This window comes from Eupeodes corollae, chromosome 3 (genome assembly GCF_945859685.1).
Source record: "Eupeodes corollae chromosome 3, idEupCoro1.1, whole genome shotgun sequence".
Lineage (NCBI taxonomy): Eukaryota > Metazoa > Arthropoda > Insecta > Diptera > Syrphidae > Eupeodes > Eupeodes corollae.
In genome coordinates, this window is record NC_079149.1 from 71,242,162 (window position 1) to 71,267,298 (window position 25,137).

A 25,137-nucleotide genomic window follows, 5' to 3' on the forward strand; every position below is an offset into this window, starting at 1 on the left:
CAAAATTTAAAATCGTATCTTTATTAAAGAATGTATGACTTATGCCACCAGTACTATTGAGATTATTAAAGAATAGTTTTAAAAAAAAACAAGTCTTAAAACGGTTTCGAGTTTAAAATTTGATTTAAACACCAGTAAAATTATTATTATTGAAACAATATTGACGCCTAAATCAAATTTTTGAATTAGTGTAAACTCCTTTAAACTAGCTTTGAAGAAACTCAATAATAAAGACATTACTCTCTTCAATGTATGTATGATAAATTGGTCAAGCAAAACTACCTGCACTTATAGCGAATTACGAAAACACTACATATAATTCTTTACATCACTTGGATTTATATTTTAAACCCTGCGTAATGCTTTGTTTATTATTTTCAAGCACTACACCATAACAAGCAAACCTAGTACTTGTTTATGCTTACCATTTCAATTTGCAGTATGTTGTGTTGTTTGTCCATGTTGCTAGAAAAAAAAAGAGTTTTCACACTGAGCCTAAACAAAACAGTCGCACAGATGCATCTCTATTTTCCCATGCATTCTCCTTTCATTGTGTGTGAAAAATTTACATTCTTCACCCGAGAGTGGACTATAATTTATCTATTACATCACTTTATCACACCAAAACCGCAAGACTATTCACCTGCTAACCTGGGAAATCAAATGTGCAATTTTCTATTTACAAGAACAAAACCAATGAAAATCAGAAAATTGTATGTACAAAATATATAAAAATATAAAAGATATGTACATATATACCTTTAGGTATGCATAATGTATGGGTCAGATTTTGACGTTGAAGAAAAACCAGTATAAGGTGCTAATTAACAAACGTACGATATTCTCTTATTTATGTGTTTTCAAAAATGTACATTCACGCAAATAATTTGCAGCATATTTTCCGCTATATTTATGTATATTTATATATATGTTCCTCACGGCCGTATTAAGTCCAAAGAGAATTGTCTAGGCCCTATTTCGGAACAGTATTTATCATCCTTCCAGATAACGGATTCATGTGTTAATATCTCATCAATTGGTAAACCTTTGCTTTATTTAAAATAATTTAAAGTTAAATAAAATACCTTTAGGACATCGGGCCCTTTGAAAATATCTCTCGTGGACCTGCTCACTTTACAATGCACATCAAATTGTTCACGTAAATGTTTTTGCTTTTGTGTGTAATATAAGTTTACGTTCCTAAGCGAGGCAAGTTGAAGACAGCTCTTTACTTTGGCTGCTGGATAATCCGGTACTGCATTTGTGTAGTCGTTGAAATGAGATTTATTTTTCCATTGTATCTTTCTACCATCACGGGATCGGGTATCTAGGCTATGCTCTGACTCTGAGGATAATGATTCTTCTGTTGCACCTGATATAGCTTCTTTTTTTCATCTTCATTTAGCTCACATCATCGTCAGGTATTAATAACATTAAACTTGAAACAATAATGTGAAATCAGGTTCTACGATATTTTATTGGTGCGCACTGAAGATTGATGAGCTACTCTGCAAAAAATTATAATTAGATTCACTGTTCTCGTTATGTGAGACCGTGTTACTTCGGCTACCATCTTCAAAATGCTAGACAAAGAGTGTGCAGAGCACATTTTTTTTGTATTTCTTTAGTTCTATTCCATACGTTCTGAACCACTTAACAATAATTTTTCATTTCCTATGTTTCTCATCAAATAAGCTTGGAAAATTGCGTCGAATAATACGAATGAGATAATGCTGAAGAGACTGAGTGGCATCTACTATGTATATAGTGTGATCCTAATGCTAAGCTAAAGCAAAATATGTAATTAGCCTAGTGTACTAGAATTCCAAATAAATTGTTTGCGTTCAAGCTCTTTTAAAATGCAAACTGCTAACAAGATACCCTGCAATTAAGGCTTGAAAAGAGAACGCATGCTGACAGTTTTCATTTTATCGTGAATGTTTTGATATAAATTTTTAGTTGAGTAATATTTATAATACATGAAATATAGTAAAATCTCCCTTGAGCGAAAAACGATTTGGAATAACTTTTCCACAGAAAAGAAGTACTAGTTTTAGAAAATAAAATAGAAACTACAAAAATAAATACATTTTTCTTTAAAAAAACGTACATATGTAAAATGACGGACATAACTATATAACCACTTACTTTAATAGGAATATTGAAATATTTAGTGCTCTTAATATTAATATTGAATGAAACGACTTTATCGTTTTTGATTTTAAAACTATAGACCCTTTTTGTTTAAAATATTTCCTAATAAATTCTCACACGAATACTTGACAGCATTGTTCTTAGGCAAAATCAAGGAAATAATCAATAACAACATGTTTCTTCGGATTTAAGAAGTTACATGCTAAGATGCTTTTGATCTTTTGTTCCGAAAACATTTGCTTGAAATAATTTAGATCAATATGTTGGGTAGTATTTGTTCGGAGTTTGTCCTTCTTTGGTCTATTAGGTTTTTGCAAGTACTTTCAACCCTCGATCTTTTAATTTCCATACATTTTTGAGGCGATTCTACTCTTGTCAGGAGATTATGCTGAAATCTGCAAAGTATCTACTTTTTCCTTTTTTCAAACGTTTCTTATTTTATTATAGGCTGGTGTGTGGTTGTTTTCATGTTGAAGGGATACATTATCAGGAAAAGTCAACTGCCTAGTCACTGATAAAGCATCGGTTCCCATTGATCACCGAAATCATACATTAGTAAGGGCAGTAGAAAGATGAGAGACCACCTCCATCTACAGTGTGCTGTTGATATTATGTTGTCCCCTGTCGTTCTGAGTTTTCTTCGAATAACTTAAACTAAGTTTGACGAGAAAATGGTTTTAAAAATTTAACAATCAACTATGTGATAATCACAGGACATACTGTTTGTGCAATATGATTTAACTCAATTTATTCATGGTCGCTAAGGTACAAATTTCAAGTGATTTCAACAAGTTATCGAATTCGACGAACCTATTTGTCTTTTTTTTTAAATCAAATTTGAGTGTTATAGCGACATTTCACAATTGGTCGATTTTTACTCTCGTGGACCCAAGTCACAATAGCCGAATCCACTTTACATTATTTAATATATAAATTGCGCTTAAAAAGCGGTTTGCTATTATGGAATATCTTTTATAGATCGTATTAATGTGTTAATTCCCTTACAAGTTGATAACATATTCGTTATTGCAATGTTTTAATAAAAATTGGTAGTAAATAGTCCATTCCTGACAATAGTACTCGCAAAGAGGTTGAGAGTTGTAACTCACTGGGCCCCAGTTCCGAACGGATTCCACCTAAGTTATTTATTTTAATAAATTGTTGCCAGAGATGAATATTGAAAAGTTAAAACTAAGGCAGCAATTTCATAAAACTGAATGAAAAACACTTCGCCAATTTGTCTGAAGTTCAATTTATTAAATTATTTTGTATATTAATAATTAGCATTCCGATCAAATGTTCTAGAAGTATTGCTTGAAGTTTAAATTTTAAGAATTCGAAACTAGTAAGCGTTTTAAAATTTAGATATTCAGATATATTTCGTCTGTCCTAATATATTCTGATGACATTAAATTTAAAAAAAATTAACTCTACATCTGACTGTCTTCTTTTGCAAGAAGACTTAATATTATTCAGGGAATGGTGCTGTAATAATCGTCTTGTTTTAAATGTTGACGAATGAAAAACCATGAGTCTTACACGCAAAAAAGTTACAATCGTTTTCAGTTGCATGTTTGATTCTTGTCCTATGTATACGTATTTTCTGACTTAGGTGTTGTCTTAGATCTAACATTTAATGAACATATTAACTTCATAGCAAATTGAGTTCTGGATTTTATTAAGAGATTTGGCCGTGATTTCAGTGATCCATATGTTTTAAAATTACTTTTTGTTTCATTTGTGAAACCAGTCACACCTTACTACGCCGTACACGTCAAAAGACTCAAAGCTATTCAGAAAAGATTTTTGCGTTTTTGTCTACGATCCCTTCCTTGGTTTTATGATATTCACAAAGACTTTCTCTCATAAATCTTCCTTCTTTGACAAATCATAGGATGCACTTGCTGTTTGTTTTATTGTTGGGATAATACGGACACATTTCAACCCCATCAGTTCTTGGTAGTTTAAACTTTAGTTTAAGTCGTTCAAGTATAAGACTCCAAAAACCATTGAATATTAATTTTAGCAGATCAAACTATGGTCTAAATAGCCTATTAAATCAATTCATTGAAATCTATAATACCTTTTACTCTTGTATTAATTCATCAAATGATAAAATAAAAAGTATTAACTTCAAATTAATATTTTTTAACAGTCTAGTTTAAGTTTTTAGATTTTAAGTACATATATATTGAGAATTGTTAATATTAATATTTAACGAATTATACATAAATAAAAAATACGAGTAAGCTCTTTACTCTAAACGATCAATTTCCGTAAAGCCCGTTCACACGAACCCGAATTGGCGGCTTTGCCGTATCGTCGATTTTATAGTATATGTAAGCCAGTGTCAATATAATTTAAATGAGTATATTCAGACGATACGGCATTTAACTGTATACGGTAAAATTACTGATTAGGTCGATTTTGTCATTCGGTTTTGTCTCTGCAAATCTTTTCGGTCGTACGGTAAAAAAACGATGTATCTTATCGTGGCAATGTATTTATAGACAGTGCCTTCAGACGATTCGATATTTTGACCGATAGTGCGTCATTTTTCGTCTGGAGTACTGTCGAATAATGTATTGCTAGTGTATAGTCGTAGTGGGCCGTCGGTGTAGGTTTGAGTTCGGTGTACGGTTAAATAACCTTACCGTCTGAACAATATCCAATACGGTGAAAATATCGAATCGTGTGAATGGGCTCTTATAAATTCAAAGAAAACATTGATAAATACGCATTTCGTACTTATATGTAAACAATATTTTTTTTTACCAACCTACAATTGTTTGCATATCAAGAGAGATTAATTTCTGAATTAAGTGTTATTACAATGGTTATCTTAAGTTAATTTTATAAGTTCTTTAAGTTTAATTTTATTAATTTAATTTAAACAAGCATTAAAATTGGGTAGGGTTACATTTCCTTCATTAATTTCTTTATACCTTAAGCCCTACCCAGGGTGCTGCATCACCCTGTACCTTATTTGATTAATAATATTTGTGGATGCCCTAAAATGTGTTAAATAGAAGTTTTAATAAAAGTTTTCTGATATTCTATTTAAATATTAATAAAAGTAAATAAAATAATAATATTAAAAATGTAAAAGAACTTTAATTTAATAAAATACCTTGAAATAAAAAACAGGGTGTCGTGGCACCCAGGGTAGGAAATATCAACTCCAAATATGTTTAGGGTTCTAGGGTTAAATAAGATTATTTATTATTTCAAAGTGATTCCTTACTTCAGTTAAAATTACAAATATGTATCTGATGTTTATCTGATAGTAAGGTCCATTTTTTAGAATACGTCTCTCAATTATGTAAACATTTTGCCATTGTTTAAAAAGAATAACAGCAAGAAGAATATAAGAATATCTACAATATAGCAGATATTTTATGGACTGTCATGTTTTTCAACCCTTGATCAATCAATTTCAGTATGAATGTTTTATAGATTCTAAAGATGGCGATGTACATATATAATTATATTGTAAGCACCTATGTAGGTATGTAGTGGTTAATATAACACTAGGTAACTGTAAAAACACTCAAAAAACAAATAAATTTAAGTGTATCTCATACGCTTTATTTTTCTTTCTGTCAGCAATCAAGCCTTAAGAAACCCCACGCATTCTATAAGAAAAAAAACTATAAAAGTTAATTGCGACCATTAGCTATTTAAAGTGTTAAGATCAAAGTTAATTTTAATTTTTAAATTAATAAGTTTTTATAAATTATGTACCTAAATGGCCTCTTTACTTATTTTTACAGGCATCAAACCCAATATACCAAGTGTGATTCGATCCAACCGTAAAGTATTTTGAGGTAAGCATTTATTTATTATTGTTAGTTTTGCACTAGTATATGCTTCGTTTTCTTGGAACCGGAAGGGTATCTGAAAGATTTGTTTTTTTTCCAAAGATTAAAATATACATTAATGCAGATAAATTAGTGTGTTCTGTGTCTGTGGTATGGTTGCAGTTATTTTTGTTTGTACTTCCGTGTTCGTTGTCAATTTTATATGTTTTTCGAAGAAAACCTTGACTTCTGCATTTGTTTTATGGCAGGTAAAGAAAATGATACAAAGAAGCTGGTTTTTTGTCGATGACGAAGACGATGACTAAACGACATACAAATATGTTAAATTTAAATTTGGGATTAGTTTTGATTTGTGAAAGGCACTTGTTTTTTTATTTCCCACTTTACAGGCTTGGTCTCACTAACCCCACATACAATATTCCAACCTGTTGCCATATTTCTAGAAGCGAATCTAATGTTTGTGAAATAAAAATTAAGAATACCTTTTTAAAACGCACAATGAATTTAAGTTTCAATCTATGTATTTATTTTTTTCCTACTACTACACCAAAATTTTAATCAATTGACTCAAGTCGTTTAACGGCCGGCTTAGTTACTTTTTTCAAGGTCACATATTTTTGCAGGAATACTTCGTTTCCAGGTTTGTTTATGCAAAAAATAACTATATTATGTTTCGGTTATATCGTTTTGTATCCGCAGGTTTTTCTTACCATTAGGAAAATTATTTTAGAAGACTGCAATTCTATTCGGAATTTATATTATTCTGCATGTATTTCTGCAGCTCTAAAAACTGAGGTGCTTAACCTAACGCAGCAAATCATATGGACTAGCAACTGCCATCAAGTACAAATTATGTACATTTTGGAACGCGTTTTATTTTTAGACTCCCGAACACACCGAGCGCCGTACCTCCACCATAGTAGTAGGTATTTAGTTATTCCCTTCTTCATATAACATGCATTTCGTTTCCTTAAGCTGCAAGCTAAGAGCTTCAAAGTCTTAAAGTCCAACGATGGACAACATGTACTTGAATATAAACGTAGAATGAAACAACAATTAGTAAACTATAGTTCATTTTGACTGTCTTGCTTGCAAGAATTATTTTATCATCTACGAGTAGTTACTCTTCAAACAGTTGCTTATTTAAAAGTATCAAAGTAAACACACAATAAGACAATTTTCTCAAAAATATTTGTAAAGAAACAACACCGAATAATTATGAAGTGTAACTTATGCTGTATTAGTATCATGTTTCCTACAAAAAAGAATGGGAATTTTGGTTTACCCACTCCGCTGCCCATATAAAATGTTGTTTTTTTAGAAGAGTGTTTTTCAAATAGAAATAAAATGCGTGTATAATTTAAAATAAAAAAAGGGTTTCCCTTTTGCTGTTTCGAACAAATTTCAGCTCAAAGGACCTTTCGACCCTTCTTGAAGGGATTAGGGCGGTTAGGTATGTCAGCAATAAAGCGCCAAACATTCTCTTCCAACAAGTCAATCGTCTCTGGCGTATATGCATAGACATGCGACTTTGCATAACCCCACAAACAAAGGCCAGTTTTGTTAAGTCGCACGATCTTAGAAGCCACTTACAGGCTCATGACGAAAGATAATGCGCTCACTAACATTTTGATTTAATTAGTTACACCAAGTCCCATATATCTATGCCTATTCTCCTTTCATTTAGTTTGTTTCAGCCTTAATTAGAAATTCATGCACTCCCCAAAAGCACAAAATTGTCTTAGCTACACTGACAAACAAATACATCCGGCCCTTACCCGTCTATTAAAATATTTTTACTTAAACTCTAAGTTTGACAAGAACATTTTTCAAAAAGACCCACTGTACAGTACATGTTTAACAGTGAACCTGTCAGTATTGCAACCACCTCCTCATTCTTCATTGGCTATAATCATCAACATGAATTCTCTATACAAACAAAATTGATTCTATTTACTAGTTTTCTAGTCACGTTCATTTTCAATCAGCGTGGTCTTTCTTAACCAATTCCTGGAACCTCTATATCCCGATAGATAATGGCGGACACCCTGAATCAGATTTTTAGTTTTGTATTTATAGGTACAAATGCAAATGTATTTCCAGTGATATAGGATTCGATTGCGTTTTATCTAATCGATACGGCACCATGAATTTCAGCAAGCGATTCAAGGGGTTCTGGCATGTATAGATTTACGTGCGGTTTTAAGAGATTCATTTTCCTGTGGTTAATATTCAAGGGAGGACATTATTACAATGGGAGGAGATAAACAAGACAACATCTAATAATTGGAAATATTTGTTTAAGCCATTCGTCGGCGGCGCGGCGGTTGAAAAATTAAGATATTTTTATTTTAAATTTAAATTTTTTGTTTAAATCCGTTGATGGTTAAATAGAAACATAAATAATAATTGTAATATAACTATAATAATTATTATAATACTACTCGTTGGGTCGCTCATAGGCTAGGTTAATACAAATCGTCCATACGTTGCTTCGTATATTCCATTCTCATACAAATAATTATTTAAGTTTTATTTATTTTAGTTTGTGTTCATACACGCGAACGAATTGATTGTAGTCATTTGATTACAACCAAACTATTGCTTGTAATTTTTTTCATTATTAAATTTTAAACTTCATGTTGTGTGGATTATTAATCTGTGTTGGTGAACCATAAATCATCCAAGACATGATCTTCAATCACCGAAGGGCAAAAAATCAGTAATCATAAGGCCGTACCGGGAAATCGAATCATCTGGCATTTAAAACATTTAAATCACCATTTTTAATTTAAAGCATTGTTCCATTGCTAAGCTATCCATTATCGTAAATGGAAAACATTTAAATAATATATTGAAACTTCAAATGACAAGTGTCAAATGCCAGCGCTACCAATTTGAATATATACGAATTAAATGGCTAGATAACATTATTGTAAGGGAATTTCTGGTAATATTTTAACAGTTGTTCTTAAATAATTTTTATGTTGACCCTATGTCATATCGGCATATCGAACCAAATACAAATGTCAGCGTGATTAATCAAAACTTATATCTTTACTCTATATCAAACCTTTTTAAATACAACTGGATAGAACGCCAATAAGGACATTTTCGGAGACTTTGGATTTCATATAAGGATAAACCTTTCTTTGCTTAGTTCGAAATTTGATGAATTTGTTGAAAATCGGAAACAGGAAGCGAAATCATCATTATATAGATCCTACTACAATAAAGTTAACCACTTTTCGGAAAAAAGACCTACTTCTTGGCCGAACACAGCATGAGCAAAATCAGTACAATCTTTAAAGTCAGAGGTGAACTTCTCAGCTTAAACTTTATCCCTCACCGTCCAGATCTTTCTGTATGGTGTGCTCTATGCAATAGAAGAGAACGTGAAGACGTGTTCCATTTTATGGGAGTTTCTCCAATTCTGAAAGAATTCTGCAAGATATAGTTTGGAATCGATGTACTCAGTCTACAGGAAATCATAAAATAGATGAATGGAGAACGAGGGTGGGAAGTCTTATACCAATATTGTTTGAGTGCCTTACTGTACAGAACATGTAGTCAATGAAAGTTTTTAATGTATACAAAATTATTTACAAAATTGTTAAATTTAGTTTTTGAAAACGTTATATTTGATTTTTCTTTAGTATTATTATTGTAAAAATTTAAATGTAAATATCAGTCTGGTAGACGTCCATTCGGCCAAACCATTTTAAGACTAAAGATATAGTTACAAAGAAAATTTTAAACAGTATTAAAATTTTTGATAAAGAGTGCGTTAAGTTATATTTTTTGACTGCTTACACGAACTATAACTTTCTGAAAGGGTGAAGTTTTGGAAGGATATGGATTCCTAGAATTATTTTGGAATTTTTTTTTAATTTTGCTATTTTTATGACTGGTACAAAATTGAATATTTTATTGAAGTGTTCAGAATGTAATACAGACAAAAAAAGAACGGTATCCCTCTTCCAGAATATTTTTTGTAATGTTGTGGCATTTTGCGATACATATTTTTAAAAAACTGGCTAATATTGGGCCAAAATGATGTTAACATGTGTTTCAAATTAAAAAGAAGGACTGCACCCAGTGACCAATAAAACACTCGCACTAGATCTGCTGAATAAATTGTAAGAGGTTTTTAGAATTCGTAAAATATATAAATTTTATTAAAAATATATGTTTGATTCAAAAGTAGATAAAACGACTTTTTTGTGTTCATATTGTATTTATTTTAAAAATTAAAAAAAAAAATATTATAATTTACAACACGCTAAAATTGTAGAAAAAGTGAAACCAGTTCAAAAAAAATTAATGTTAAAATCAGTTTAATAGTGTCTCTTGCACATAACTCGTAACTGCACATTAAAAACTATATTTGAAACCCGGTTTCTAGAAAACGTTGATGTGTTTTTTATATATTTTACGCCATACGTTACGGAAATCAATCTTAAAAGTCTAATTAGAAAATCACTAACTTATAAATCTTAACAAGTAACAACTCACCATACTTTAAAACTTGATGCCGTATAAGAATCTATAAATAGTAGATTTCCTTTTTACAGAAAAAATCGATTGCTTTAAGTATAAACAAAATAATTGGTTACAAAATCTAATTTTAAACTCAATTTCGAAAGCACTCCAAGAGTATCTGAAGGTGTCTAGTAACATTTGGTGACGTTAGTTTCCTTACAAAAAATTATACTTTCCACATCATATATGTACATTTAATTTGTTTCGTAATTTATTTTGAACTAGGGTTAGTACCCGTGGCATGATGGTCAGTGCATTGAACTAAGACATTTACCGATGGAGGCAATTGACATATACACCACACTGTATATAATGCATTGGAAAACCGCTGTGGTTCATCCTCTCCTGAAAAAGGGAAAGGACAACTCCAACTCGTCAAATCCTCGGTCGATAAGTCTTCTTCCGAGCATCAGCAAAGCTTTCGAGAAGGTCATCAATAGGGTTCTGACTAAGTGGGCTGCGGACAACAAAATAATACCGTATGGTTAGTGGGTCTTTACCTAAAACTGAATAGGCTTGGCATAAGCAAACCATTGTTGTATTTGTATATACTTTATTATATGCTTAACATTAGAAAGTTTGTTGTCAAAACTGGCAATGTAACTTCTACCACAACATTCTTAATTAAAAATGGTCTTCAACAGGGAGCGGTGAATTCGCCTCTTTAGCATTTACACCAGCGATCTGATAGGTAGTCTAACAAAGGCAATTGCGTACGCCGACGATCTAATTGCGTACAGAACGGCCCGATAGGTTGAGGTTATTAGAATTCTCTTGCAGCGTGATTTCGAAAATATTCAGTGATATTTGCGACGACAGAAACTGAAAATAAATGTCAAGAAGTCGGAGACGATTCTGTTCCGGACTCCGTTGGCTAGGGCCACGAGGGATGCGTGCAAGAACTGGCTCAAGATTTTCATCGTTGATCCTTACGGGCAGCGATAAGCGGTATATAGTTAGATCAGTATTTATATTTCGACAGACATATAAATGCTGCCCTGACCAGAGCCAGAGGGGCCTTCGCTCTGACAAAACGGCTGGTTTACAGCAGTCGTCTTGACCCCAGAGTGGAAAAGTTACGGGTGTTCGAGCGGCAGTGTTTAAGACGTTGTACCGGCGTATATCGAACAGCCGAATCTTCTTAAGTGTATTACTACTCTAACGAGGTCCTATACAACGGGGCTCGAATCAACACAATTGACAATTTCGTGATAAAACTCGTTCGAGGTCAAATTGCAAGAGTTATGTCTTCGACCAACAATTTAATTTTCGGGGCGTTCTATCCGAAGGACGAGTAGGTATTTTAAGAGTGCCCGCTTCTGCGGTTTCATTCCACCAGAGGCATTCCTGTTTTTAGACAGATGCGGTCTGATGCAGGATAGATTGGCAGTTCCGCTAATCTACCATGTCAGACGACGAACCGTGTATAGGCGACTTCTGTACAATCGGGACGTCATGGCAAAAGGTGGAGCAGAGCTCCATCGGCTCAGTAGGGCTGTGTCCGAACGGGTCCGAACTGATAGGAGAACCAGTTTTGGTGGCTTCAATCGGCTATTGGTAGTGGATAGTCGGGATGCGGTTTTAAGCCTTTGCCGGCTTACATACTTGTTTTGTAGTTTTAGGGGGGTTTAGTTTTAAGTAGAATAGGAATAGTGGCACAAACAAAAAAAAATACAAAAACAAAAGAAAACATCGAATGAAAAAAAAAAACGTTAGATCTGCTGCTGTTTTTGTTCTAGTTTTAAGTAGTTCATACGTCGAATATGTAGTTTAAGTTAGTCTTAAGTTTTATTTTAAGGACCTAATGTTAAGTACTTTTTAAGTAAAAATAAAAAAAGATATTGAAATTAGTTTTTTTTTTATTTTCTAATAAAAAATATAAATGAATTGAATTACAGTAAAATAGATCTTAGGGCCGAAAGGCATTAGTATTAAGTGTTATAGTTTAACTTAGTATTTCCGTATTTGACCAGTAAGTTAGTTGTAAGTTATGGTTAATCGGGCTAGATTTATGAAGTTTTGTCTAGCTTTAAGACAGTTTTAAGAGTAAATTAATAAAAAAAAAAGTGCATTGGACTGTCATGACAGAGGTCTTGGGCTCGATTCCTGCCTAGGCCATCTAAAGTTTTTTTTACGTATGCTGCCTCCTTCGAGGAATTGACAAATTCTTCAAGAGTGATTCTTGTCATGAAAAGTGCTTTCTCAAATTAGCCGTTCGGATTCGGCTTGAAACTGTAGGTCCCTTCCATTATTTACAACAGTACTCGCACAAAGAAATGGTTGAGAGTTGTAAGTCACTAGGCCCACGGTCACGGACTGTTGAACCACACAATTTTTTTTAGGCTTAGATACAGTCGAAACTTTCGGTCTGCATGAGCACCGCTATGAGGAACTGAACAACTTATGTTTCGACTTGTAATATTTAACGCATTTACGAGTACATACCTATAGAGATTGTAAATATTTTTAAAAAAATGTGTGCTTGAAATATTTAAAACCTTTTTATCTCAGTTTAGTTTTGAAATCAATCCAATGTTTAGTAAACAGTCACTGCTTTGAACCTAATTAGGTTCTTTAAAGATTTATCCCAACTTTTTTTCAATGTTTAAATAAAATTAGGAGTAACTAAGTATTCAACAACTCTGCACTGCACTGGGAGGACCTCAATCAAGCTGCGATGGAGTGATGCATTGTCTACGTACGCTTCTTGGTCAAGTATCGAACCTCAGTGAAGTCTTTCAATTGATATGAAGGAACCAAAGACTACGTAGTACCACAAATTGATGTTGTAATATTCAAACGCTACTATTGTTCTAGGCATGAGCCCGGTCATTGTTCAAATGCAAATTTACGAATTCCATTTTCAATTTTTCGGTTTTACATAAAAATAATAACACAAAATTAAAACGAAGTCATTCCTACGACTGCTTATCACAAAAGCAAATAAGAAATAGTTAAACAAATTTTTCTTAAATGTTTCAAGCATTCAAAATAAGCTTATATTCAAAACTTTAAATGCCATTTAATTTTTCAAAACAAACAAAAACTTTATAAAGAAATATTGAACAACGTTTTAAATTTGAGTTAAGTAAAGATATTTTCAGTCTTTTTTGAGATATCGAATTTAAAAAAAAAATATTTTGTATTAGTTTGTGATAAAATTTAAAAACAAAAAATGTTTTGTATTGTATTGAAATAAACCTTTTTTTATTTCTCTATCATCGTAATTACATGGTTGATTAAAATCTCTATTTCGAAAAGTAAACAAAGTTAAAAGGCTAAAGTTCTTATTTATATTAACATAGGTAAGAACGTTAATATGTTTTTATCTATTTCTTTTTAAATACAGAAATATCTTTACCTATCACATACATTTATATAAAATATGCAACATTTCTAGCAAAGTTCAATCTTATCATGAAAAGATGGGGCCAATATTTTGTCTATAACCAGATCTGGAAGCAAATGATATTAATTGACAAGAGAAAGGAAATGTGCACATACATGTAACAGACTATATTATATAAACATTATACAGGACAGGTATTCTTATGTTCCGCACTTCAGTGCACTTCCAGTAAAAAATTGGATAATAGTTTTCCCCATTTATGGTTTAGTGTACACGAAGGATATAAAGAGCGTGCTCTAAAGGACTTTTCTCGTGCAGGATTTAATTATTTGTCCTTGCTTTTGTCAGTAAACGGCAATAAAGTGAGCTCTTAATGGAAGTTACAGTTACTAGGTAGAGTGATTTTTATCAAAAATTCTCCCCATGGAGGAAAATAGAATGCATATCTACAAAAGGAATGCAAGGATGAAGTTTAAACTCAATCTACAGCCTCATGTGCCTACACATTTTCGTCGACGTGAATACGATAAATGTTTGGATCACATGTGTGGATATTAATGACACAAGACCTCTTTACGTATTTCAAAAATTATAGATGAACTCTCGGGCAGATTAAGCACCTATTTTATGTATGTACTCGTATGTCCGTGAAATTTGTAAAGTTATGACTAATGATAACAACCTGGAAACATCGTCTTCAAGAGTTTTGTATGCATTTGTCTGTCAATTTGAAAATATTGAATATTTTAAAATTATACAAATTCATTGCCAATATTTTGTCTTAATTTAATTGGTTGATATTCTTATTTAACAATTGAGTTCATTGTGCAATATGGCTAATTTTTGATAGTTGGTCACTTGACTTTATTTTACGCAGCTAATTATCCTACCCTTGGCATGATGGTTAGGGCGTTGGACTGTCATGCCAGAGGTCTTCAGTCCGATCAATGTCTGTGCCATCTTAACATTTTTTTCGAGGGTACTGCGTCTTGAGAGGAATTAACAAATTCTCCAAGAGTAATTCTTGTCATGAAAAGTGCTTTCTCAAATTAGCCGTTCGGATTCGGCTTAAATCTGTAGGTCCCCTCGTATGTCACTAGGCCCTAGTTCTCTAGACTGTTGCGCCACCTAATTTATTTATTTATCCTTTTCCTACAACAATACTAATTTTGTAAATTCAACTTAAATATAACAAACAATCTACACAAATATTTACATCTAGAATGAAAACAGTGAAAACTTGAAGTACCATTTTAATGTAAAGCCCAGTATGTTTCTTTTTCATATTTATGACGGTAAATTCAAAATAATTGAATGTTTTACTGATTCAAAATGTAGGTTAGGTGTATAAATTGATATTCGTATCAAAAAGATATATTAATTTTTATCTGTTATTAATGTTTACTTATATAACAACAAATACACTCAACAAACAAAGCTTTCGAGAAACTGGGCGTTCGTTGATACTGGGCTGCAAGGTTTCAACTGATAAGTTTGTGTTCAAGTAATATTTTTGTTTGACGATGTATTTTTCAACAAAAACATAACTCAATTAGATTTAAAGTACCTTAATCTTCATTGCTTTAACAATAAAACCTCTTCAGGCATATTCGTACAAATCGTGTTCACTTAGGCTAAAAATATAATGTGTACCCTAATAACACTTTGTTATCTACTACTAGCCGAAACTTACATTTTGTTCTAAAAACTAATCACTTACTTATTTTGTACTAAGATACGTCTATTACTCGAATAGAATGCGACGAAATTGGAGTTGGCATTGAATCGCAAAGCAGGCTAGAAAGTTTTTATTTTCAATTTTAAATAAAATAATTGTTTTGTTTTGTAGATACATACATATCTAAGTTTATTTCCAAATGTGATGTCCAGCATATTTGTCAATATTACATTTCTCATTAAAAGCTTTCTTAACTAAAAATATGTGATTATTTCTATACTTAACAAAATTATAATGAATTAATTATATTTCTAGCAAAAAATAAACCTATTGAATAAATTAACGAGTATATGTTGAAGTTATCACATATTTAAGTCATTTAATTTTGGTTTTGCTTTCTTAATAAATCAAAATCAAAGTTTTCAATAATGGGTTAAAAAATGTATATCTGGCACATTTAAAATGTAAATACGTAATAACATGTACACACAGATATGGACATTAAAATAGGAACACTAAACAGAATTTAAAAATTACATTTTTTATTAAGATTTTTTTTTAAAGTTTGGTCTTCATTTCCTTATTTTTTTTCTTTCAAACTAAAATTATCTATTATTTATAATAAAATTATAACTTAAAGTATTTTAAATTCATAAATGTAAAAAAGGAACAAATTTCGTATGGACATTAAAATAGATACACAGATTTAAAAAAAATTAAATTTAATCTAGATTTTAAAAGAATTTTAATATCTGGTAGCCTGGCCCTTAGCTTTAATTATAGTTTGACGTCTGTTAGACATTGAGTCAAATAATTGACGGCATCAGTCAATTTAAGTATTGAACCACTCCTGTTGAACCATCCTCCACAGTTCGGCTTAATTGTTTGTATTGGTCCAAAGCAGCCATCATTCTTGGGCGTTTTCTAGAGTATTTGGGATTTAGTTCTTTCAAAGGAAGCCTTTTAACGGTTTGTCTACCATCACTTCCGAACAAATTTATCTTTGTTTCGTGCATCCACAAAACATACCTCCACTTTTTGTCTCCTTTGGCCCTCTCCAATCAAAATGATTGTGGACGACTTTTTGTTTCCTTAGAAAGGGCAACATTCTTGCAATCCTTTTGAACAAGTTAGCTTCAACAAGTCTTCTAGGAGCAGTTCTGGAAGTTATTGGAAGCTGTAGTTTGTTTTTTATTTCCCTTGAAATCCTGTAAGAATCTTTTTTTGAGACGCAAATGATCTTTCAGTCTTCTCTTGGGATTGTTTTGCTTGGTTTTACCAGCTGTTTTTTGGCTCTCAGCGGTCAAATTGCTTTTGCAATCAACTTGAGAGATTTGCTCCTTATTCTGGCTATTTCCCTTAAAGATTTTCCCTCACTTCGTAGAACTAAAATTACAGCTTTGTCTTCTACTCAACTTCTTGACGCGACCCATTTTATCCTTAGAATTAATTGTAATACTATTAAAATAATTTAAATTTACTTCCTAAGGTGAACTTATTGTCTTATAAAAGTAATACAAAATTGTTAAAAAGTAATCTTTTTGATCCTAGTTTAATGTTAAGGTCTGTGTTCCAATGTGTTTCTATTTTAATGTCCACCAAAAACACAGTCTTACTTAAGGAACGGTTCATCTCCAAACAATCAACAATAAAACAAAAAAACATTTTATTTTGCATAAGAGAGTCTAAATTTGTTTGTATAACGGTTAAATTTACTTCTAATGCATGTTGTTGTTTTTATTTGGTTTTACTCCTAAAACTGTCTCTGTGTCTATTTTAATGTCCATTTATGTACATATCAAAGAAAAGAAAATATATCCAGGAACTTATCATTGGAAATTGAAACGACAATATAATATTATACACACAATTCAAGGCTTCGAAAATTATTTTGATTTTGTAAGTAGATATATATCAATAAGGTGCTTTAATTGCATTTCTACTCGTATCTATTACATTAAACAATTCGATGATCATTGCTTTCTTGTTTTGAAGAGAGTTGCACAAATATAGAGATTAAGAGATCTCGTTTTGACTATTGTAAAATTTCGATAAATTACTAGAGCATTAAGGCCCAACTATAATAGGCATAAGCAAACATAAGCTTATGTCAAAAACCCAACGATAATTCACTTAAGTAAGCGAAATTACTGCATAGCCATAATGCAATTTTGCGCACGTATCTAAATGTCAGATTTTACTTATGCGTCGAGCGACTGGGATCGCTCTTGCTTAAGTGTGCTTAAGTTAACGAAACTGAGAAAAATTGAACGAAACGGAGCTAGACTCCATTATGTTCACTCGTATTGAGATTCTTTGTATTCGCACGTTTACTTATGCGCGCATATGCTAGTTTATGCCTATTATAGTTGGGCCTTTACCGTCCGCCCGGGAACTGTTAGCTGCCCTTTATTTTATAAAATATTTGTTTTGTTTCCCTTAGTTTCTTCTATTAAATAACAAGATAATTTTTTTCAGTTTGATGCAAGCGCCAACTGAGAGAACATACATAAAATAGTCAGGCAAAAACCATATATGTATGTAAGTCATATATGATCATATAGAAATTTAAATTAAATCGACCTTCATCCCGAATTGTATATAATTTAGAACGAATATGAACCGCGTAAAGTGATCTACAAATGTATATATCATCCCTTGTCATTAAAAGTAGTTACTTCTCTATACACGTATCAACGTACCTTGTTCATAATAAAATGGTCCCGAATTATATTTTGTTCACTGATAATAACAATAATCAAACCATACTGTACCACGTAGCACAATCACAACGTTGCTCAAGTCCCCCTTTTATTGGGAACACGTAGCCGCACTTGTTCTAAAAATCACGTCACCCATCAATCACTGGGAACCTAAATTATATTTAAAAATACAATTTAAGTGAGTGAAAAGGGGAGCAATTGTAAGGTTAGCCTACCAAGCTTGCGAAATATGCCCAACTTTAAGCGTGTAATTCCTTTTTTGTTTGCTGTTAGCAGCACTGTCATCTGTTCCGTCTACCATTGTCATCCAGTCATTAAAGCATCTCTGGTTTTAAACGAAATATATTCTAATTCTCTCGCGTATCACACATCCGGATCTGGATATCCGTTTTCCGGTCCAAGTAACAATTTCTCGAAAAATTAAGAGTAAATTGATCTGAAACATTCTATGTTTGTGTGTTCGTAGTGCATAATGATTTATAATTTTTGGTTGTGAAACAGTTTATTGCGATTTAATCTATTCTCATCATTAGTATATGGGAAGTTCATCCCCTACCGGTCAATTAGAAGCATACAACTAAAGTAAGGGTGGTTGTCTGTATCTGTTCTGTTCGGATGCTTTTAAAGTTTTCTGAAACAATTGTTTTGTTTTCTGCTTGACATATATTTTTGTAATAGAGTATTTTGTTTTTTAAAGTTAATAAAACAATAGGCAACACGAAATTGTACTATTAATAAGTCCAAAACAAACCTATAAACAATACATTTAAGGTACTTCTGTGTAACATATATAGGACAGATGTTAAATATATATAAACAAATATTAAAGCTAGACTTCACTTTACAAACAAAAGCTGCGCAGATTAAGAATAAAACAATAAGTTTAAAAGAAAACTTAAAATTAAATTGATAAAAAATATTCAGATTCATGGGTGTAGAGTATGTATTTTTGAAAACGAAAAATTTAATTTTTGAATAGGTTTTCAAAATACTACATCGATACTGAAAACTTGTCATTATCTACCTGATTCCTAAAGATCCTTATTAGCTACACTTGTAGGAAAATATCATAGAATTAACTGACCCAAATCCATCCAATGAATTTCAAGTAATTTTTCTGATAACATCACAGGAGCGTCTTGACTTCAGAAATGTTTAAACAGTAAAATAATTACAACTTTATTTATTCCCTTTGAGTCCACTTTGCAAGGCATAATCTCAACATAACAAGCAAATAATGAAACAATAACCGAATGTCGGTTTCTATAAAGCCGTAAAAATGTCGTTCGGGCCAAAAATAAAAAATATGTTGTTTTTGTGTTAAGAAAAAAAAATCATCAAAAGCGCCGAATCAATATCAATTATGGGAGCATGTCTTCCAAAGTTTATTTTGGTTCAAAAGTCTTTTAATTCACAACACATTAGAATCCTTATCATAAACTTGTTTCGCTCTTCGCTACAAATTACGATGAGATCAGAATATTCTACTACAACCCTGTGTGATTTAGGATCTCACCCATCAAACTTTTCCATCTACATGGGTTCCTAGCTAGATGTCAATAGTTGCGCACTCCAAGTTGGGTGGAATCCCTTTCCATTTGTGTCCTCCAGCTGATCCGCAGACCTTCTCTACTACGTTGTCATGTGAGGAAGGATTTGAAGACTTGCCGGGCCGGATTGTTGGTACGTACTGTACGTGACCCAGTCATCTCCGACGTTGGATTTTTATCATCCTGATTACGTCTTAGTTGCTGTACAGCCTGTACAGCTCGTTGTTCCATCTTCTCCTAAACTCGATACCGCGCAGTGTGGCAAGGTTGTTGTTTTGTAATATTTTTTGATATTTTTCATATTTTTCAAAAAACTTGCTATTAAAAAAAATAATAATAAAAATGAACGAAATGTAATTGAATTTAATCAGAATCATAACAAACAATATTTTCTATTTCAAACATTTAAATTGCTTAATGATGAAAATTTTTTTTTACATTTATTTTTTGACTTCTTAAACTCGAAAGCTCAGGATCCAAAAAATCATCATTCGATTAAAAATATCAATCCGAGTATCTTAAAATCTTTGTTTGGAGATTCTAAAGCTCCCTCCCTAATTTGACCAATAGGAAGTAAAAAGTTGGTGGCAATATAATGGCCGCGAATTAAAATTTTATGAACTGTATTGCTCATATGATACCAAGTGTGTAATGATATAAAATATCTTGCATTTTCCTCACAAAACGGTTTGTGAGGAAACTGCAAACGTTTATTGATAATTGAATCATTTTGTCGATATCGTTGAAATAATTTAAGTTGCATGGCATAAGTAGCACCTCATTGATGATTTGGTGTCAGCCAAACTATTGTTGATGATTTGGTGTCAGCCAAAATATTGCATAATATGTTGCCATCTATATCATTGACAAGATCGTCTGATGATGTACGGTGTAATCAATATTTTTAGTCCTGATATTCGAACTATCAAGATTAAAATGTTTGACATTCTGTTACTTGTTTTTCTCTTCTAACAAGTTCGTCAGATTCTTTTTCGAAAATTATTTTTAAAGGACGACAAAAACAAGCTGACGCAGGACAAGGATTTTTCCGAATAAATTTAATGTCTGCCTGTGCAATTAATTGCAAAGGAACGCAACATTTCATAAACACGAATTTATCGGTTGCAACATGGCTTTCCAAAAATGTTTCATGATATTAGCTGTGCCCCGAACCGCCATCAAAACCCCACTTTGATATGAGATTTCTGAGCTTATGGATTCCAGTACATTTGCTTGATTATTTAATATTTTTTCACTCGTGTGGTCAAGAATGTTTTGCAAAAAAAACTTCTGCAAAAGTTTCTTGAACTTGAACATTTTGTGGATAACAATTCTTTTATTCTTTCTGAATTTCTTTGAATGATGGAAATACATTTTTTGCATAGCTTATTATAACGTTGTACTGATGCCAGCCGTGATAATTTTGCATCCATGATTATTTATAATGCATTACGAGATGAAATCATTTGATTGTTGTCTGTTTTTGTCGAGTTTTGAAGAAAATTTGAGGAAGATGAAACAGCTTTCATTAAATTAACTTTCTGTTTTTTACCCGTGGCTCGTCAGCTCATTTGGGCTGCAGAAACGAGCTTACTAGTAGAGACCGTGATTCTAAGTCTTGTAGTACGTTTCCGTTTCGTTTGCTCACTGCTTTCTTCGAAATCAAGTAAAGGAAGTCCATGTCCAACAGACTGACGATACATTTTTAAGGAAATATTTTCATCGAGCCATTATCTTAGGGTGCTAAATACGACTTTTTTATTCGGTTTGACCGTTCCTATTTAACTTTGAACTGGTGTTTAAAATCTTTGAGCTTGAGTTTTAAGTGGTTTGTTTGTTCAGAGCATTAAGTTTTAGTTTTTAAGAAATTTTCGATGACCTCAAATTTGTCTACGATTTTTTTTCTTACTATAAATACACAGTTCAACAAATTTTTGTCTCGAACACCGAAATACTTGACCACCTATAAATTTCCATATTTGAATTAACACGATTTATTGATTATTGAGAAAATTAACTTAACATCTAACGTCACGAAATGAAAACAAAGCAAGAAAAAAGGATTTTAGTTACCATAAAAATCAGTATTTCCAAATAAGAAAATTCGCAAACAATACTTTCGGCATTTTTCAAGAGGTTTCAGTTTTTGATTTATATTAAACAAATGTCTGTTTATCTGGCCACATTTACACTTCTGCTTGAAAAATGCCAAAGCAGAAGATATTGCCCTATTATTGATATAAAACCATGAAAAAAATATTTTTTTTAATTTTGAAATTAAATATTAAAACTAGTTTTTCAATTTTTTCATCTTAAAACATAAACTTCATACCTTCGTTAAAATTAGAAATCACGTTCTTAAAATTTCTTGCATAACTTGCTTTCTTGGCACTAACTTGAACAACTTTGACGTGCAATTAACTTTGCATAGGTAACTTACCAAAAAAATTCTTCTATGTCGTATCAACAATACCGTATTAATTGCGAAAAATAACATGATTTTCCTGTTGCTTTCAAATAAAAATGGGGCGTTTTTATCATGGCACTCTATGGAGCTGCCCACAGTGCGCCGTATATACATTCGGGACCGTAGATCTCTTTGCTCTCCCAAACCCAAATGTTAAAAATGTGTTGGCATCTGGAAGACGGTTTAAACCAAGACCAGATTCCTTTATTATATGTGTAAACATTAGTTGTAAACTTTATATTTAAAATAAATGATTCTATTCTAATAAATTCCGTATAGCAGTAACTTTTAATAAGAAGTTAATGTTATCCTGCAAATCTGTACTTGTTTTCAAGTTTTGTTCAAATTTGGATTTCCACCACAAATATGCTTACTTACTTACTTAAGGTGGCGCTACAGTCCTGTGTGAACTTGGGATGCAACCAACAAACTTCTCCATCTCCATCTGACCCGCCGACTTTCTCTACTGCGCTGTCCTGTGGATGTGGATTCGAAGACTTTCCGAGCCGGAACATTGGTTTCCATGCGCTCTAAGTAACCCAACCATCGTTGGACTTCTATCCTTCTAGCTAACGGGACCGTAGATCACAAGAAGAATTTTTCTCAAGAACCGACCCAAGGTGCTTTCATCCGCTTTTGTCATAGTCAATTCTTAGGGTCTTATATAGCGACGCTTTGGTCCCTCGAGAGAGGACTTTACCACTCAATTGCTTTCTTAGCCCAAAGAAACAGCGGTTAGGAAGAGTTATTCTGCGTTTGATCTCAGTGCTGGTGTTGTTTTTTCGTTTACAGCGGAGCCTAGGTAGATGAAGTCCTTGACTACCCCAAAGTTAAGTCTGTCGATGGTGACGTTTTGACCAAGACGTCGGTGTTGTATGTTCTTTCTTCACGCCAGCATGTACTTTGTTTTGCCCTCATTAACCGTTAACCCCATTTTTGCCTCAATACTCACAAAAGCCCCATTGACATCACGCTGAGTTCTTCTGATTATGTCCATGTCATCAGCATATGCTAGTAATTGGCCAGACTTTTGAAAGATAGTGCCTCTAGTGTTGACGTATGAGCTCTGCAATATTCTTTCAAGCACAATGTTACAAAAATCACATGACAGCACATCACCTTTTCTAAAACTTTTTTTGACATCGAAAGGTTCTGTTAAGTTGTTTCTAAAATTTATGGAGCAGCGTGAATTCTCCATGGCCATCCTGTACAAATTGACGAGTTTGGCAGGGATGCCAAAGCTAGACATGGATCTATTCTATACAGCTCGTCCCTGTAGGTGCTGTCATATGCGGCCTTGAAATCGATGAGAAGATGGTGGGTGTCGATTTGGTGTTCTTGGGTTTTTTCCAGGATCTACCGTAATGTGAATATTTGATCGACTGTGGAATTTCCTGGTCTAAAACCACACTGATAAGGACCTATCAGGTTGTTGACGATAGGCTTTAAACGCTCACATATTACGGCAGAGAAGATTTTGTGAGCGATGTTGAGTATACTGATTCCTCTATAGTTGGTGCAGTTTAGAGGGTCTCCTTTATTCAGGATCGGACAAACAATTCTGAGGTTTCATTCATCGGGCATTATGTTACAGATAAGTTGGTGCATGCTCCTAACCAACTTATCTCCAGCTGTTTTAAAGAGCTCGGTATTCAACTTAAATTCATACATAACATAAAATATAACATACAAAATATGAAAAAAAGCTAGTACAAAAATCAGATTCGCTCTTTTTTTGCTTGTTACGGTATTATATTCTTTAAAAGTTTATTTTCATAGTGCCATAAAAATGTATGGCTACCAAAATAATACTTAATAAAATGTTCACAAATTCATTAAAAAAACCATGGGATTTCTTCCACTCCTGTTCGGCCCATAAAATAAGATAAAGTCAATATAGTAAGAGTAGGTTTTGCCTTGTGTTATTATATGTATATGAATTGAAAAGCAAAAAATTGATAAGGGTTCATTTTTAGGGGGTTCATCTCAATCGTTGTGCAATTTCTGGTAAAAAATAGCTTAAAAGGAAAACATATTATTAAAAATCAACGGCAACTTTTTCAATGGAGTAATATTACGTTTTAGGTCTCAAGGTCAGCGATAACTGAATGCAACGTTATCCATAGACACCCTGTTTGTACAAAAATAAACCGTGTGTCACCTGCTAGACTTAAAGAGAACGTGCTATTTCCGCAATGAACGAATCTCAAGCATATTGCGGTTGTTTGCTTACTGATAATCACATCTATTTTGAAGAAGTGATGTCATTTTGAAACCTACAAGGTGTATTCTAAGACAAATATTAACTTCTCTCTCGGATGCTTCAATATTAATAAAGGCAAATAACACTTTCTGGGTGTATAGTTCATATTGTTCTGTTGTTGAGTTAGAAAAATTATGTTGTCTATATTGATTTAATAGAAAGGAAATTGCACCTGGAGCATTCTGTCTTTAAACATAGGCATTGTTCCGTCAACATGTAACATTTTGGATCTTCCACAGCTAGACAAGACGATCGATATAGAGACTCTAAGCCACTTATCGAATATTTTCTTATTTTAAAAATTGTTCTTGGTAACTTGTGTTTGCAATATCCAGCCGATACTCTAGGTTCATGAAGAGACATTCTTCTAAAGAATGGAATATTTATATCGCCCAACAGCGACCATTTTTGAACCCAGGCGTGGAAAATTTTATTGTTTGATATTGTTACTCAATTACTGACGTAACAATCGGAATCTGAATGCTGGAATTGGAATGCACATTGCACGCACACACACCATTGAGTGTATGAAGTGCAAATTATCTGAATTTATGCTATACCATTAAGACTGTGGAGAGTTGTTCATGTCG

General features: G+C 32.6%; 1 protein-coding gene across 9 annotated transcripts in view; it reads left to right on the top strand.

Moving 5' to 3' along the window:
* LOC129952011 (SH3 and multiple ankyrin repeat domains protein 1) overlaps positions 1-25,137 on the top strand; it is a 124,425-nt gene that overhangs the window by 40,738 nt on the left and 58,550 nt on the right. For all 9 annotated transcript variants that reach the window (XM_056064429.1, XM_056064426.1, XM_056064430.1 and 6 more), the window contains one exon: positions 5,928-5,981. The gene's annotated coding sequence lies outside the window, so the exon portion shown is untranslated. The remainder of the gene's footprint in view (positions 1-5,927; positions 5,982-25,137) is intronic.